Genomic DNA, 19734 nt, shown 5'->3' on the forward strand with positions numbered 1-19734 from the left:
GAGTGAGGATTTGACCCAAAAATGGTATCTCCTGCACCCCAAACACACATTTTTCGGTTTTAGCAAACAGTTTGTTTTCCCGAAGGGCCTGGAGCACCTTCCTGACATGCTCAATGTGGGAGGACCAGTACTTTGAAAACACAAGTATGTCATCAAGGTACACTACAAGAAATACCCCCAGGTAGTTTCTTAAGATCTAATTTATGAAATTCTGGAAGACTGCGGGAGCATTACACAACCCAAAGGGCATGATGAGGTATTCGAAATGACCTTCGGGCGTGTTAAACGCAGTCTTCCACTCATCCCCCTCTTTGATGCGGATAAGGTTATAAGTCCCCCGTAGATCAAACTTAGAGAACCATTGGGCCCCCTGAACCTGATTGAAGAGATCAGGAATCAAAGGAAGGGGATACTGGTTCCTTACAGTGACCTTATTCAAGTTTCGGTAGTCGATGCACGGCCTAAGACCACCATCCTTCTTCCCTAAGAAGAAGAAGCCAGCACCTACCGGAGAAGTAGAGGGGCGAATGTAACCCTTGGCCAGGCATTCCTGGATATACTCTCTCATGGCTTCACGTTCGGGACAAGAGAGATTAAATATCCTACCCTTAGGGAGATTAGCTCCTGGTACCAAATCGATTGCGCAATCGTATTCTCTATGAGGAGGTAACACTTCGGAGGCTTTTTTAGAAAAAACATCAGCGAAGTCCTGAATAAACTTAGGCTCTCCCACTCCACAGCCTCCCAGCCTGATTGGTAGAAGGAGGGGTCACTCGAACAGACTTAGGAGCAGGTGCAGACTGACTAACCACGGGCGTCGACACAGAAGCTGTGTCTGGCAGATCCTTTACAATAGTACCCGCAAAACGCCAGTGTCAACGTCTTCAGTGAAGAGGCGACTCCGGGATGCTGGCCTTCAGGGCAGAGTGGCAAAGAAAAAGCCATATCTGAGACTGGCTAATAAAAGGAAAAGATTAATATGGGCAAAAGCACACAGACATTGGACAGAGGAAGATTGGAAAAAAGTGTTATGGACAGACGAATCGAAGTTTGAGGTGTTTGGATCACACAGAAGGACATTTGTGAGACACAGAACAACTGAAAAGGTGCTGGAAGAGTGCCTGACGCCATCTGTCAAGCATGGTGGAGGTAATGTGATGGTCTGGGGTTGCTTTGGTGCTGGTAAAGTGGGAGATTTGTACAAGGTAAAAGGGATTTTTAATAAGGAAGGCTATCACTCCATTTTGCAACGCCATGCCATACCCTGTGGACAGCGCTTAATTGGAGCTAATTTCATCCTACAACAGGACAATGCCCCAAAGCACACCTCCAAATTATGCAAGAACTATTTAGGGAAGAAGCAGGCAGCTGGTATTCTATCTGTAATGGAGTGGCCAGTGCAGTCACCAGATCTCAACTCCATAGAGCTGTTGTGGGAGCAGCTTGACCGTATGGTACGCAAGAAGTGCCCAGCAAGCCAATCCAACTTGTGGGAGGGGCTTCTGGAAGCATGGGGTGAAATTTCTCCCGATTACCTCAGCAAATTAACAGCTAGAATGCCAAAGGTCTGCAATGCTGTAATTGCTGCAAATGGAGCATTCATTGACGAAAGCAAAGCTTGAAGGAGAAAATTATTATTTCAAATAAAAATCATTATTTCTAACCTTGTCAATGTCTTGACTATATTTTCTAGTCATTTTGCAACTCATTTGATAAATCTAAGTGTGAGTTTTCATGGAAAACACAAAATTGTCTGGGTGACCCCAAACTTTTGAACGGTAGTGTGTGTGTATATATATATATATATATATATATATATATATATACATATATACAAACAGCAGCAACATGAATCAGATTATACAGCAGTAATGAGCAGTATAGCTGAGAATCCAGCACTGGTGAGGGATGTAACCCCTATTGGGAGCTGCAGTACGTCTATGCCTTTCTCACTCTACTCCTTGTCCCCCTCCCCTCTCCACAGACTTCTATGGACAGCGTGTCTGTGGCTCTCTCACTCTGCTTCTGCTCCCTCCTCTTTCTCCCCCTCCCCTCACTGTAGATTTCTATGGGCGGCGTGTCTGTGTCTCTCTCACTGTGCCCCTGCTCCCCCTCCTTCTCCTCTCCCCTCTTCATAGACATGCATGGGCAGCGTGTCTGTGTCTCTTTACTTCTCTGCTATCTCCTCCTGCTCTGCCCTCTCCTCTCCATGGACTTGTATGGGCAGCGTGTCTGTGTCTCGTTCTCTCTCTCTGCCCAATCTTCCTGCCCCCTCCTCCCCTCTCTATACACAGGCAGTGAAGAGACACCCCCACCTGCCATCAATTTTGCTCTGTATCTAGGGATGGATTTTGCTTGACAACAGGGGTGGATAGCAGTTTACATAAAGGGACACACCTAGTGTCAGTAATTTCACACAGAATTTGTATGAATCATACAACTACATTTTAATAGTAAGTAAATTACAAAGTTGATATATATTAGGTATACTATTTGATTAACATAAGTTGATTGAAAACTTAGTGTCCATTTAAAGTTGAGTCCTATATAGGCCTAATTTTTCAGAGTTGTGCCTCACAAAGATTTTAATACCTTAATGCTAAAAATCTGACCCAAAACTTGTGTTTCGCCTCCACTGGATATCGATAAACTGAGGGCTATCCTTACTGGATATCGATAAACTGAGGGCTACTTGCTGCATTAAATTACTAGCAATACTGCTCAAATGATAGAAGCTATAAGATTACATTGCTTAGTTAAGTTGTAATCCATTTTATTATTCCTTTACTTCAAAAAGTGAGACCCGGTGCCATTGAATCAGGAAAGAGGATGCTTCACTTGCCAAGGCAGGAGGTGTGATATATCACACAGTGGTGAAGACAAAGCTATTTTCCTTGGGATTTTTAGGGAATGGATTATTGTTTTAGATATCAGTAGATGACATGGTTTGTCACATGCTAGGTTGGCATGTCAGAGAGTTAGCTATATAGGTGAGTTTATTTAGGCCATGTTAGAAGTTAGGTGAGCCCACGCATGTTCACCTGTTGAAGAGGTTGGTAGAGGAATAAGGATGGCATTGGTGTTTGAGTGGTTTGTTAAAAGAAAACATTGATATTTAAAAGTGTCACTTATTTAAAATGTTTAATTAAATGAACCCCCATGGCCTTGTCCAGATACGTTGGTGTTTCATGTCTGGTTTCTAATCATAGTTGGAGGAAGAGGATGACTACTGTATCCTGCACTGATTAAGACCATTGACTTGGATCAATGCATGACTTTTCATTTTAAACCATGTATAAGCCAAGTCAGTGACATTTCACAATTGTTCATTGTATGTAAATACACAGAAATCATATGTGTACCTCCAGAAGCAGTTCATTGTTTTTTTTGACAGTCAAAATAATTATTTGTCCTGAATGATTCAATTCATCTATGTTTCATTTTAACTCCATATATTTATATCACAGCCTTCCTTTTTGCATGTATTTGTTGGGTTTGTTTTTCCCCATTTTTATTACTTTACCTTTTGCTTTCCCTGTCCTGCAGCTATGTGAGCCAGCTGCAGGAGGAAATTGACTAACATCACATCACTGTTTCATCTGATATTGGCATTGCTTGCCTAGGGGACAGATTTGATGAGCATTAGTTGTTGTTAAAGAGAGATGATGGAATTTTTTTACTTGGACAGGAAGGTGCTACTTTCTTTGTAGTAATAACAATTCAAACCCATAATGATATTTGAAGAATAGATACGTTTATGCCATTAGCGCTTTTTGTTCTTAAGTGTTTCTTCTAGAAAGTTCATTTTGAAATTTAAGTCATAGCAAAATGCATTTAAAGGAATAGACTGTAATATGCAAACCACTAAAGAGATTTTTACTTACAGTTGGATCAACATGAACACATTTTACTGATATAAACTATAAAATATTTAGGGACAACATTGTTAATCGTGATTACCCACATTCTGATCCCAAACAATAGCATTGTTTTGCATCTTAAAGATAATACCAGTACACGACAATAAACAATAAAGATATCTTAGACCCCAGGTAGCACTCCAATCAACAGGTTCTGCTTTATATAAGACTTGTGAAGCGTAACACCAATAGTAAAAACTGCACGGCCTAAGTATACTGTAAATGTCCCATGTGTATTTTTTTTAATTTCCGCAGTAAATTTAAAGTAGTCACATGACCATTTCTTAATTTCAAAATCTCTACTGACACCTCTCCAGCTACAGGGCAAGACTCATTTAGTTTGTTGTCAGCCCAACACTAATACAAATCACTGCAACCTGAACAATTGCCCCTGTGGTTAGATGATGAACTATTAGGAATTTTTGGAGTTGTCATGTAGTTACCTTCAAAGTGCTGCTAAGAAGAACCTTTCTGGTCATTAAGGGGGTCTTCTCACCAAATATGTTTATGGCATATTGACTAGGTATGTGTAGAGTGATTGTGCACCAGGAATGGAGGACAGACATCTGATTCTTATAATCGATGATGATCTCAGCAGTCACACTACTGATTATACAATAATGGGTTAATGGTATGTTCAATTTATGTATTGTCATGGGAAACCCCTTTTAACACCTTAATGCCATATGACTATCTAAGAAGTTCCTGCAAATTGACGTACTAGTACGTCCGTCATGGTGATGACATGGGCCCTGGAGCTGTGTCCGCGCCATTACTTACGGGCGCCAGCTGTATTATACAGCAAAAACCTCACTTGAACAGCCAGGATCAGAGATAACTCTGATACATCCGTTTAATCCCTTAGATACCGTGGTTAATAGCAACCACAGTATCTATGTGGTTTCAGAAGGTTGGGGCTCCCTATGTAAGCCCATTGCACACCCCCTTGACCCACAAGATGATTGTGTAGTGCCGATTGGTTGCTTTGGCAGCCAGGCGGCCAAAAAATGGCTACGCTGACAGGCATAATACACTGAAATACAGAAGTATTGAGTCGTTTTAATACAGTTTTTATCGGAATTTTTGTTTTTTCATCTGCTTTGATAGAAAACAATGCTGCATTACCATATTTTTATTCTGCAGTTTTCCCCATTTGTATCCGTGGGGAAAAACTCAGAAAAACCATGAGTGATAAGGCATGCTGCAGTATTAAAATACCAGAGCCTGCACGGAAAAGCGAAATACATATTTTGTGAATTAGATTTTTTTTTTTTTAAATCTACTCACTACTATGGCCCATCTCATTGCAACAGTGAATTACAGTATTGAAGAAGCAGCAAAAAAAGAGATATAGGTGAATGTATCTTTAAAGCCCAAAAAATGTCACCATGATAGACCTTTATTAAGAGATTGTCTGGTTTGGAAAACCCATTTAACCAGAATTGGATCTAGGAAAGCAGACCGATAAGTCCTCCTTTTACATTTTTCTTCTATTTAGGTTCCATTCCTGGCTTTGGCTTAAAAAATCCATGCAAAATTTGCAGCAAATCTGCACTTAGTGAACAAGGTCTATTAGACCATAAAGGCAAATACCCCATGTCTATGCATTATATGGATAGCCCATTGATTATATTAGGCTTCTAGTGACGGAGGCAAGAAGTAAAAACTATGCTTGTATATAGCTATAAGGGAAAACATGGCCTAATAATTACCAGTAAACCAAAATACTAATTAAAAACTGCACAAATAGCTCAAAAGGAAGATTTTTGTCAAATCGAAAGACTGAATAATTTGGTTTATTTAATCTAATATTAATGTAATACCACATCTAACATATCTAATATTTGATAACATCAAACAGAGGTTAATGGATCCCATGAGCAGTTATAAGCGGGAATTTCTCAAAAGATTTATGCCACTTCAGTGACGGAAAAAAGACGCAAATTTTGTCGCATGCTGGTTTTATGCAAAAATTTAGTAGGAGGAGCTTAGCAGAAGGGGATGAAACCATCTTCAGCCCAAACAATTCACTACAATTTACGCCAGAAATTGGCTTAAATTTTAGCCTAAATCTACGCTTGCTCGCAGTTGAAATAGGGCTTGTTTTCCCCCCTCACTACCTAGAGCTCTAACCTATTGCCCTAATATCTTTGGTTCATTGAGATCCCATTTTCTTTTCTACTAGGCCAGAAATCTGAACTATGCATTCATTGTATTTTTTTGTATTGTTTTGATTAAAACTCATGTTGTTTCATATCTCTAATTTCCAATTCGTTTTATGATTCTTGAAGAAAACACTCTTTGCTGGCGGGTTTAGAGCGCAGTTTTATTTTCTTCATCTTTAATATCTTGTATATTACACTGCTGGTGTGCCGAATTTGAAAGTACGCATTACAGAATACTGTTTTGTGGGTTTCTTTATGCCAGATCAACGTCAATACTATTATTTGCAAAGCAGCAACTTAGTTTGTAACATGGGCCCTGGAACGTCCTAAGGGACAATTTACAAGGCAAGTTACTAAATCTTGATAAAGATGGTGTCAAGAGGCACAGTAAGAAACAATCTTTTAGCTTGTTTTTTAATTAGTAAACCTGTCAGATTTACTCTACAGAATAGTTAAAACTGTCATTAGAAATCTCATTTACTTAGTTGTTGTGTATATATATAATTTTCAAGTTTACATCATCTCAATGGACTGTAGATTCTTCATATCTTCTGGGAATGTGGTAAAATATTAATAAGAAAAGAGAAAATGGCCTTAAAGGGGTTATCCAGTATTTTATAATTGAAGGACTATCCTTGGGATAAGCCATCAATGCTATTTCAGTGGGGGTCCGACTCACGCCACCCCCACCGATAAGCTATTTCACTTGAATGGGACAATGATGTAATACCTTGTTTAGCGGCTACAAATGTAAACGGCACGCAAATGTACGAACGAGGATAATTATGTAAACAATAAATAGGCTGTTGCGCTCGTACAAGTCCCAGGGCCCCTCCAAACAGTTGATCAGCGGGGGTGCCGATAGTTGGACCTCCACTGATCTAATATTGATGGCCTATCCTAAGGGTAGGCCATAAATTGTAAAAACCTGGATCAACCCTCTAAATATAGCGATCTTCCATATTCAATTTAATTATTGTCATAATCATTGACGCTGTTTATGATGATTGACATTGCATGCTGTTATTTAGTCTATGATCTACAAGTGCACATCGATCCTTCTCAACAGATGACTCTCCCATTTTTACTTTCTCTAGGACATATGGTGCATGTACCATTATCCACATTGTTCCTCATTTGCCAACTGGATGCTTAAAAACTTAGTGTATCCAAGTCGGCTTGTAATTTATGAACATCTTCCATAGACTAGATTCACACGAGCATTTCCGTTTTGCTTGTGTAAAAAAATGCAGCGTTTTTCTTGCATTGCAGTTCCATGTGGCACCCGTGTACAGTGCGTGTCTGCGTTCTTTACGCGCGTATGTCAGCCGTATGTCATGCATTTTTTACGTCAGCAAAAAAAACAGAAGGAGGTGTTTTTTTCTGCATTATTTCTTTAGCAACTGTTGCGTGAATCACGAACAGCACATGGATGACGTCCATGTGCTGTCCGTTGTTTTCACACAATCATTGACTTCAATGGGCTGCATGGTGCGCAAAAATGCACAAAAATAGGACCTGCAGTAAGTTTCACGCAGCGGATACACGCTCTAAAATACGATTGTTTGAATCAGGCCATAGACTGTACTATATTACATAGCTTTGTGTCATCTACAAAAATATAAACCGTGTTATTAATCCCACCCTCTATATAATTTATAAATAAGTTAAATAATAGCGGCACTAGCACTAGGGTAAGTCCACACGTAGCGTTTTCCACACTCCCTTTAAGAACTCTTGAGTGTAACCCATCTGGTCCTGAAGCCTTAGGCCTAATTCACAAAGAGTTTTTTGCACGCAAAAAAAAACTTGCAGATTTTTACCTGCCTGCGCTTTTTTGTGGCGTTTTTCGCCCGCGGCCATTGAGGACCTCCTATTGATTTCAATGGGAGGTCAGAGGCGGAACTTAAGCAGGAAATGACATGACGCTTTTTTATCCCGCGAGCGGCTGAAAGCCGTGTAAGAAAAAAAAATGCCTCAGCCTCCCATTGAACTCAATGGGAGGCGGTTTCGAACGTTTTTTTGGGCTGAAATCGGTTTGCTGACACGGTTTGCTGCGTCAAAATCAGCGCCAAAAAAACTGTGTGAACTGGCCTTTCTCACATTTATTTTATTTAACTTCGCTTTGACCATATCTACATTCAGTCAGTAAAGTATGTTAATTTATATATTAATAGCACTTGCACCACCTTCATCAGCTGCTCTTTCTTCTGTTGTATATACAGAGCTAAAGAACCAATTTAGTAGCTCTGCCTCTTCTTGATCCCCTGTGACCAATTCCCCATTACCACTATTTAGGGGTCCTAAATGTTCTGACCTTGTTGTTTTTTTGCATTTATATACTTAAACAATTTTTTGGGGTTTTATTTTGCTCTCTTTGGCCACCTGCCTTCCATTCTGTATTGTTAATGTTTTGTTTTCTTACCTTTTTATAGATTTTATTAAGCTCTCTTTGTAATTAGCTTTAATATTGGCTCTTTTCAAAGGCTAAAGCTGAACCCTCAGATTTATTTTTTTCAAATGCCCCTTTCTTGTCATTTATTGCCTTTTTGCAGTAGGTGTAAGCCATGTGGGGTTTAATTAATTACATATATATAATATACACAGGAATACATTTTGGAAAAATAGCAGCAAAATTGTGGGATATAATGTATAACTTTTAATAATAATTTACTAAAAGACATCAAGTATTACCAGAAAGTGAAAGACGAACCCTATCACCAAATTGGGTTGTAAACAAACATAAAAACAAACAAACAGGAAAAGTAACCTTCCTAGACCAAAAAAGAAAACAAAAATAAAAGAAAACACTATACTGCATTAATGGTAAAGGCAATGAGTGCATGTCAGGTACCCTCCGGTTATAAGGAAACTAGCATAAGGAATCTGAAAAAGTATAAGGAAACCAGCAGTCCAAACTGGACTGATCTTACCGGGACCCCTGAAGTGCAGCAGGGTGGTTGGGTTGGGGTACCGGAGCCATGGGATCCTGTTTGGGAGACCTCTCGTTGCAGGTGTTCAGTTCAGATGTGGCATCCGAGACCTAGGGATGTAAGTCCCAAGGTTACGTCCCCCAAATCTAGCCCTAAGCTGGACCTGTAACCTTTCTCTATGCCTCTGAAAATTGCTACTATAATGTTAAAACATACACAACACACAGAGAAAAGGAGAATCCTGCTCCCTTATCTCTCTCCTACACACACATAGAAGTAGCACTGAGCTGTCTAGTTAAAAATTCAGCTCTTAGATGAGATAGAATATTTACTAGAAGCTGAAGCAGCGTCTCTGTCTGCCTCCAGCTCCCTCCTCATCCTTTTCCTCCCCTCTCCATAGACTTCTTCGGGCAGCTTTGTAACCTGATACCTCAGTGAGCTGACCATCCATCTTTATCTCTGTCTCACTGAAGATGGATTTTACCAGCGGATTCAGAGTGAATGATCAGTGCAAGGGGCAGGTAGAAGGAGTAGAGGAGTCTGATAACTGTAGAAATAGGCTTTTTTCTGAAGTAATATGTATTACAAAGTTTCTAATCTTCCCTAATACTGCCATTTAGGACATTTGAATCACCATTAATTTCAATAGTGACGGATTCCCTGCAAATTGTTTCTGTTTGTCACCGTTGTGTACGGGTTCCGTTATTTTGATGGAATAAATACCGCTATTGATTCAGTTAAAACAATGGAACCCTTAGACAACGGTGACAAACGGAAACCATTTTTGACGGATACGTCACTATTGAAATCAATGGTGATGCAAACGGAAACCTATGGTTTCCATTTGTTTCAGTTTGGATTCCGTTCATGGGTTCCCCTGACTGAAAGCTCCGACGGAACCCATGAACGGAGTCGCAATGCAGATGTGAATGAAGTGTAATATGGATAAAGAAGCTAGTATATGTAATAAAGTGTAATCTATAGCTATAGCTGATACATATTATGTGTATATAAATATTGTTCTTTCATATAAAATAGTCGGTGTAATTATTGAAAAGCAGTTATTTAGAAAATTTTTGCATCATCCTTTTTAAATGTCTGTGCTTTTCTCATATTATTGGCCTTGATGATGCATTTCTTTAATTGCATTTATGCGTCATGATGCTAAACTACAGTTATACAATTTCTACATAATTTGGTTAACATTAGTGCATATACATATTTAATGACTGTTATAAAACCAAACTATTATGTTTTTATGTAGGCTTAGATTCAAAAGTATAAGAAAAATTTACGTATCAGAGAGGATTAGTTTGTTCTTTCTTTAGTGTCATGCAGTATATGTAAATAATAGTCTCTACTGAATTGAGGTTATAGAAAAAAATGATGCGATTTTAATTAAAAAGAATCTAAACCAAATATGCAGAAACTTGACTTATAGTATCGATATTGAAGTGAAAGTGAACAAATAATAATAATAATAATAATATATAATTGATAATAATAACAACAACAGACTATGATACTGTTATTTTTGCTTTTGTTTATAGCAAATTTGGGACATCACAAATAATTGTAGAAAGGGTGGTTTCTCCATCATCAGTATGAATGGTTCTTGTAATTACATTGAGATCAAAAATTTAAAAAAGTGACGTGATGTGCAAACCTGCACAAAGGCATACATGCAATAGTGGCAGGCACAAGAATGCTATGAGAACCAAATTGGTAGGGAGATCTGCACTGAACTGCTGCCCCTTCTTTCATTGACACTGTTTTAGCTGCAACCTGCTGGTGCCACTAAGAATAACTCTGCATCCAGATTTGTACAGCTCCTATTGAATTCAATATTAGCTGTATAAATCCATATGCAATTATCTCCCCCTAGTGGTGGCTGCTTACAGCCAGAATTATATAATATGGAATTTTGGAGCTATGGGAAATAATTATGCACGCTGAGGTTAACATATCAGTTTAGATAAGTTGCAGAGCAAAAAACAAACTGCAAAAAAGTGTTTGCTCTCTGTTTGCTGACGCAACAGCATCGGGGCTTACCTATTAGGGCATGACCACACATGGCGGAATTCCTCCGCAACTGTCCGCATCAATGCCGCACCTAATCCGGGTTGCGGATTACGGCTGCGGATCTGCACAAAATGTGCAGAAAATTGATGCGGACTGGCCGCTGCGGACTGCAGGAAAAGTGCTTCCCTTCTCCCTATCAGTGCAGGATAGAGAGAAGGGACAGCACTTTCCCTAGTGAAAGTAAAAGAAATTCATACTTACCGCCCGTTGTCTTGATGACGCGTCCCTCCTTCGGCATCCAGCCCGACCTCCCTGGATGACGCGCCAGTCCATGTGACCGCTGCAGCCTGTGCTTGGCCTGTGATTGGCTGCAGCCGTCACTTAGACTGAAACGTCATCCTGGGAGGCCGGACTGGAGACAGAAACAGGGAGTTCTCGGTAAGTATGAACTTATATGTTTTTTTACAGATACATGTATATTGGGATCGGTAGTCACTGTCCCGGGTGCAGAAACAGTTACTGCCGATCGCTTAACTCTTTCAGCACCCTGGACAGTGACTATTTACTGACGTCTCCTAGCAACGCTCCCGTCATTACGGGAGCCCCATTGACTTCCTCAGTCTGGCTGTAGACCTAGAAATACATAGGTCCAGCCAGAATGAAGAAATGTCATGTTAAAAAACCAATACGCTCCGCACCACACATAACATGTGCATGACAGCTGCGGACTTCATTGCGGAACTTAGAATCTCCATTGAAGTCAATGGAGAAATTCCGCCATGAGTCCGCAACCAGTCCGCCACTGCTCCGCAACAGACAGAGCATGCTGCGGACACCACATTCCGCTCCGCAGCCTATGCTCCGCAGCGGAATTGTACGCATCGTGTAAACGAACACTGCGAAATTAAAGTGAAAGTCAATGGAGAAACGGCTCCGCTGCGGATTAACGCTGCGGAGTGTCCGCAGCGGAATTTAAGTGAAAATCCGCCATGTGTGAACCCGCCCTTAAATGTCAAGGCAGATGATAGCAGGCATGAAAGTATAAAACTGCAGCCAAGATTACATTTTTCTAAAACAGGTGGGAAAATTAAAGCTGGTGTCTAATTGGCTGCTATAGCGATCATTAATTGTGTGATAACACTAAGTTGTCACAGTACAAGGATGGGAAGTGTTGTCATGAGAACACAGATATAGAAGTTTTTCTCAATGGAGATATGTCTTTACTCTTTCACACTTTAAAATACAGTAAATGGGCTTATATATGGTAATTCACCTAAATGTCCGTAGAGGACCTGAGACCGTGATGCAATTAGGCAAAGACACAAATCCAAGCATCTGGGCAAGATCTTCCACTTGGACTTTAAGGCTGGCCATACATATTAGATAGCTGTCAGCCGAACGATCTTTCAGCGCAGTTATTCCTCCTGATCCTCCCATGCACATGCACGCTTAGCTCGCTCGAGCGTAAATGTATTGTGAATAGGGAGAGGGGAGTAAGCCACTATCAGACACTACCATGAGAAAAAAGGGGAAAGGGCATGTTGAAATCCAACTGCTTCTCTCCCTTGACATCTGCCGCTTGGGGAGAGTCGGGAGACCCTCCTAAACATTAGATGGTCATCCAAAACTCCCGAAGTTGGCTGGTTTGGCCAACATAAATCTTATGTGTATGGCCACCTTAAGAGCTCTCTTCTTATTGAATAATTTAGGTAATAAACAAATGGACTTTAGAGGAACTTAAACTAGTTAAAGTGGAATGTGCTTTCATCAAATTGGCTGAAGTTACTTATATCTTTTAAAAGATGAATAATGTTAGTATTAAGCTAAAACATGATTTTGCTTTCAAACCAATAGATTATATAACTACAGAATTGAGAAGCAAAAAAAAGATATCCAATTGTATTTGCTTAGACAAGCCATCATAGAAGATAAATATATTTGCTTGAACCTACAATGCTAACGCCTACAAAATGAAGCAGGTCAGTGTAGTTTTGTGCTCTTTTACCACACTTTTGACTTAAACTGTATCATATTATAATCAAAGGAAGCCCGTGACTACAGAAGAATGTGCCGGGGTGTTCATTATCAGTAGCAATTACGTGCTTGCAAGAACGATTCATTATTGACAACCCATAATTTTATACTCAAAGAATATAAAAAATCTCTGAATTATATACTTTTCATCCTTCTTCTGCCACATTCTTAATTGCAGGACATATGATTATTGATTTTACATGCTCACGTTTCCCATAGCAAAATGTGAAATGTATCAAATGTGATAACGAATTAAATGAAGCCGTCTAATAAATTTGATTTAGCCAATTATATTGCTATATATTTCTTGTTAAAGTCATTAATATATATACATATATGTGTGTGTATATATACACTTAAAAAAAGTCTGTGAATGCAGAAATATTCATTAATGTAGATTAATGGAAATAATTCTGTGAAGTAATGTAAATTATAATAATTTAAATGTCCATGTCGTCATTCTTGCTCTCTAACTAAACTTGGAAATTTCCTAGTTATTGACAAATATTACGTATGCAACGAATAAAACACAGGAAAGGATGTCCACTATTGGCAAAGATGCTACCATCTCCTAGGTTAAAGAGATAAGATCTAAAGCATGTGCTTTGTCATTGGAAAAAATATTTTTAGATCTGTATCTATGTACCTGGAGAGGTTCAATTTTAACACTGCTATTGGCCAAATTCTGCATTGCTTCTTTTACTTTTAAAACTTACTTTTTCTGACATGTATACTTGTGGACCTAACAGTTCAGGGCTCAGGGGGTGTACCTGTGATGTATGCTCTCTCTTTCCCTACTGCCTTTTCTTAAAGGGGTTGTCCACATTTTATATTTTATATTATTTTTTTATCGAATAGGTAATCGTACAGACTTCTAATATACATCTATTTAAAATTCTGCTCTCATACCTTTCTTATATCAGTGCAGTTGTCTCTGTCTAAAAAGCAAAAAATGGTATAGCCCACAGATTTGTCCATAAAAGAGCACCCGTGTGCGTGTGGGCTGGTCACATGACTGATGCCATGTTTAGTCATATTGACTTAGCCTGTGGATCCATGACACAGGAATAATCTGTGGGCTATATCATTCTACTGGGACAGGGGCCTCATGCACTATAATAAATGTATGCGAGCAGAAATTCTAATACATGTATAGTAGAAAACTGTATGATTTCCTATTCTACGAATGAGTAAAAAATTAAGCAAAAACTGGACAACCCCTTTAATGCTGTAGCCATTGTACCTGTGTGTCATGATCCGTGGGTATGTGGACCCACTAGGCCACACGGCCGTAGCAGAGTAGCAGCTGGCCAAACTACAGCCCTAGTACAATAGTACCTTTAATAGTCCAGACAGTAATGGAGGCTCGGTACAGATGAACTTGTTGACACCAGACGTGGTGTATATCAGCAGGTGTGACCGGTGGCACAACACGACTTCAACAGGTTAAGGCACAGGAACAGATATAGCACGGGATACAGGTAGCAGGGCACGGGAACAATGGGAACAGGATAACACCAAGGGACTATTTGCTAAGACTATCACGGGTAAACACAACAACACTCAGGCAATGAATGAAAGGGCAGAGCACTTTTTATAGTCCAGGGTGATCATGGGCTAATTACAGATCTTACCCATGTGTGTCCACTGGCCCTTTAGGGCCGGACGCCAGCGCGCACTCACCCTATGGGAACCAGTGCAGCGATGTGAAAGTGAGTGCCAGCTTCTCTCAGGAAAGAGATGCTGCCCAGCACTCACTGGTCCATGGCCGCGGCCGTCGGGAGGCAGGTCTGAATAATGGTCCACGGCTGTGGACGTTACACTGTGCAACCTCTTTCACGCTAACTTGGCTGTGCAAGCTGTGATTTCTGTGGGAAAATACAGTACCGTGGTCTCCTCATGGATATATAACATGCCGTATGTGAATAACACCGATCTGCTCTAGCCACAGATGCCTCTACAGTATTCAGGAGTAGGTTAGCAATAAGGAGAGAGTAATACATGACTGCTTAATGTTTAAAGAGACTCTCTAGTCAGAGAGTCAGTGTTTATAAAATGTCAATAAATGGCAATGAATGTCTCCATACCTTCAGATTATTATTTCCCAGTATGGGAATGCAGCACAGTCTACTCTATGGACCGGGTAGAGGCTGGTGACGTCATTCTTGTCATATATAGTGTCAATTTTTTTCACATAACAGTTGGGATCCTTGAAACATATCTTGCATCTTTGAAAAAACTTTTAAGGAACTAGAGTGTTTTCCAACAAGGTTCCCTGGAACTCTAGAGTTAAATGTTCCTCAGAAGACAAATGCAGTAAGTGCTGTCGCTTTTAGATTATAGACTGCAAATTGATCTCAGCCCCATAGATACTTAACATGGAGGCATACAAAGCAGTCAACGAATCTCGGACAGAATATAGAATTGTAGAATGCTTTACCCACCCATACACAAAGCTACTTTGAGGTAGAAATGGGAGCAAGGGTTCTCTGGTAGTGGAACCATTTTTCAGATATTTACCCATAGTAATAAAGTTGAGATTCACTTAAAGGGGTTTTCCGTAACAAATTAATCCAATCCTGTTAAACTAAGCATGTCAAATCTAATCTTTTTGCAATGTACTTGCGTTTGAAAAGATGTTCCTAGCGGCGTACCTCAGCTCCTATCACGTGATGCCTCGCTAGCCCAAAATCCTAACTTCCGCTTCAGCCCTGTCCATGAACTCTAACTTCCGTTTTCCGGCAGTCTGAGTGTACGGTCACATCATAAATGACGTAACTGTACACTGTGTTAATGGGTTGCACCATGTTCTCTTACTCCTATTCAGAGCATGCATGGTTGATACACACTCAGTGTCCAACATGCATGTTCTATTCTAGGGTTCAGCAACCTCCGGCACCTGGTATGCTCTCCCTGTGTTCAGCGCCGTTGTATGCTGCGGTGCTGAAGACAGGGAGAGACTCGGGGGCAGAGCGGGGAAACAAAGGGGCAGAGCGACACAGTGGCAGAGCGGGGAGACATTCTGGAATGCTCTCCCTGTGGAGAGACAGGGGCAGAGCGGAAAGACACAGTGACAGAGCGAAGTGACACACTTGCATGCTCTCCCTGTGTTCAGCACCCTTGAATGCTGCGGTGCTGAACACAGGGGGAGACTCGGGCAGAGCGGAGAGACACAGTGGCAGAGCGGGGAGAGACAGGCGTGGAGCGGAGAGACATACTGGCATGCTCTCCCCTTGCTCAGCGCCGTTGTATGCTCCGGCGCTGAACACAGGGAGAGACACAGGATCTTCAGTGGGGAGAAACTACTAGGGGAGGAAACATCGGCGCTTTGATTCATGGGATTTGTAGTCTTTGTATTCACAACAGTAAACGTCCAGTCACAGCAAAATGCGATGTAAACAAACTGGAAAATAACCTCAGGGAGAGTAGAATAAAGAAATTGAGTCATAAAAACAGGTGGTGAACATAGGTTGAACAGAAGTACCAGATATAAATGTTTATTCAATTATAAAAACGATGCCAGAAAGCCCCTTTAAAGGCTATGTAAACCTTTGAAAGTGATTTAAAAAAAAAAAAGTTGCTTGTGTTTGGTGCAGCTTTCAAATTAGTTTTTACTAAAAATTATTTTTTACCTTTTGAGATACAGCTGCTTTGTATCCTGTATACAGAACAGCTGTATCGTTCACTGAATCCTGTACCGATCTGGTCCACAGGACTGACAGTTTCAGTGAAAGCACCGACACGCAGGATCCACCTCTTAACCATCACATCTAAGTTCATAACTTAGACAGACAAAGATCAGCAGCACTGGAGAAATAGATTAACTGGGTGTACGCCTCTTGGGTCCCAGTACAATGACCCTTCAATATAGTGGAAAGTAGAAAATGAGGTAGCTCAAACAAATAAATGAAAAATAGTGATCCTGTTTATTCCACACGCAACATTTTAGCTCAGCATGAGACTTTCTCAAGCTAGAAAGATGAGAAAGGCTCATACTGAGCTAAAACGTTGCATAGCCTTTAAATAAAGAAGCCAAAGTGCACCAAAATCTTTAACTAATATTTATGGGTGGTAAAGCAAATTTTGAATCTTTTGCTCATCTCTACCCAGAAACTTGCAACCTTGCCTTTGCCCCTAATGCTTTACAGTAGTTCTACAGGTTTTATTATTTAAACAGTAATGAAATATAATGAGTGAAAAGTAAATATGCTCAAAGTCTTTTAATTTGATTTTCAAAGAGGAATAAATTGGTGAAGTGAAACCAACTTATCGTCTAAGCAATTTAACACAAAGGAATTTTTCCCTTAAAGGCCTTATAAAATAACAATGATCACATTATAGCAGAAAATTGTACATTATGTTTAGTAGTTTGCTAATTAGAAAAATATAAATATTAATGAAATAGAATTTCAGTCCAGAAAATTAAATTTATGTGATTAGCATCTTATGCACTAAAATAATTTGCAGTTTCTTTCATATCTCACAGATAAATAATTAAATTTTGAATTTTGTCATGCCACTTTCCTTTGTTTTATTATATTATTCCCTGAGCAGTTTGCTAAAAAATTAATTGCAATTCAATATAGAGAATTAGCAAAATTGATCAAGCAAACACCATTATCACTTAATTGACTTCATTGTCAAGTGTGGATACTTTGAGTTCACTTTTTGAGCATTTGTCCAATATCAAACAAATTAGATGTTTAATAACTTTTTACAAAAAACAAAATTAGATCACATAAAGTGGAATTTACAAGAATATTATAATAATAGTAATAATAATAATAATAATAGAAAATATTTAAAACTTGGGTCCTGGGATATATGGCAATGCATGCAGAGAATAAAATTGTACCAAGGTTTTCCAATAATAATAAAATAATAGCATCGGAATTGAATGGCTGATCCCAATCATAAATTCAAAGTAGTTACCTAACCAGGGATGGGAAAAAAAATATCTTCCCCAACAATCAGTATGTGAAATTTAGTATGATATCTGTCATATAACTACTAGCCTTCATATTAAGTATGATTGTATCGTGTATCATTATCAGAAAGTGTAGGGTTTTTTAACATCAAGAAATTGCACCTCCACCCCTAGGTAGCAACCGATTTCTACTACCCCTTGTCCCTGAACATGTTTAAAGAGGCTCTGTCACCAGATTTTGCAACCCCCTATCTGCTATTGCAGCAGATAGGCGCTGCAATGTAGATTACAGTAACATTTTTATTTTTAAAAAACGAGCATTTTTGGCCAAGTTATGACCATTTTTGTATTTATGCAAATGAGGCTTGCAAAAGTACAACTGGGCGTGTTGAAAAGTAAAAGTCCAAGTGGGCGCATATTATGTGCGTACATCGGAGCGTTTTTACTTCTTTTACTAGCTGGGCTTTCTGACGAGAAGTATCATCCACTTCTCTTCAGAACGCCCAGCTTCTGGCAGTGCAGACACAGCCGTGTTCTCGAGAGATCACGCTGTGACGTCACTCACAGGTCCTGCATCGTGTCAGACGAGCGAGGACACATCGGCACCAGAGGCTACAGATGATTCTGCAGCAGCATCGGCGTTTGCAGGTAAATCGATGTAGCTACTTACCTGCAAACGCTGATGCTGCTGCAGAATCAAATGTAGCCTCTGGTGCCGATGTGGCCGACACGATGCAGGACCTGTGAGTGACGTCACAGATCTGCACTGCCAGAAGCTGGGCGTTCTGAAGAGAAGTGGATGATACTTCTCGTCAGAAAGCCCAGCTAGTAAAAGTAGTAAACACGCCCCAATGTACGCACATAATACACGCCCAGTTGTACTTTTACTTTTCAACACTTTAAAAAAGGGTTAGATAATTTCCTAGAACAAAAAAATATTAGCTCCTATGTGTAGAAATTTTTCCTTCCCTTTTCCCTTCCCTTGGTTGAACTTGATGGACATGTGTCTTTTTTCAGCCGTACTAACTATGTAACTATGTAACTATGTAACACGCCCAGTTGTACTTTTGGAAGCCTCATTTGCATAAATACAAAAATGGCCATAACTTGGCCAAAAATGCTCGTTTTTAAAAAATAAAAACGTTACTGTAATCTACATTGCAGCGCCTATCTGCTGCAATAGCAGATAGGGGTTGCAAAATCTGGTGACAGAGCCTCTTTAACTGTACATTATTAACTCCTTGGAGACACGGCCAATTTAAGTTTTTTTAATTTTAGTTTTTTCCTCTCTGCCTTCCAAAAGCATGTCATGGCACCATTTATTGTAATGCATAATGTACTGGGAAGCTGAAATTTTTTTATGGGGTGAAATGGGAAAAAAATAGCGATTATGCCATTTTTTGGGGGGTTTTGTTTTTACGGTGTCCAACAGGCGGTAAAAATGACATATTCACTTTATTCTAGAGGTTGATACGATTACGGTGATACCAAATTTATATGTTTTGTATTATGTTTTAGCACTTTAAAAAAAATATATTTGCTAAAAAAAATAAATGTTTTGTGTCGCCATGTTCTGAGAGCCATAACTTCTTTTACTTTTCCATCAATTTAGCGATGTCAGGGCTTAATTTTTGCGAGATGAGCTGCAGTTTTCACCGTTACCATTTTGGGGTATATGCAACTTTTTGATCACTTTTTATTTATTTTTTTTGGAGAGCTAAGGTGACCAAAAA

This window comes from Rhinoderma darwinii, chromosome 5, assembly GCF_050947455.1.
Source record: "Rhinoderma darwinii isolate aRhiDar2 chromosome 5, aRhiDar2.hap1, whole genome shotgun sequence".
NCBI classification, from domain to species: domain Eukaryota; kingdom Metazoa; phylum Chordata; class Amphibia; order Anura; family Rhinodermatidae; genus Rhinoderma; species Rhinoderma darwinii.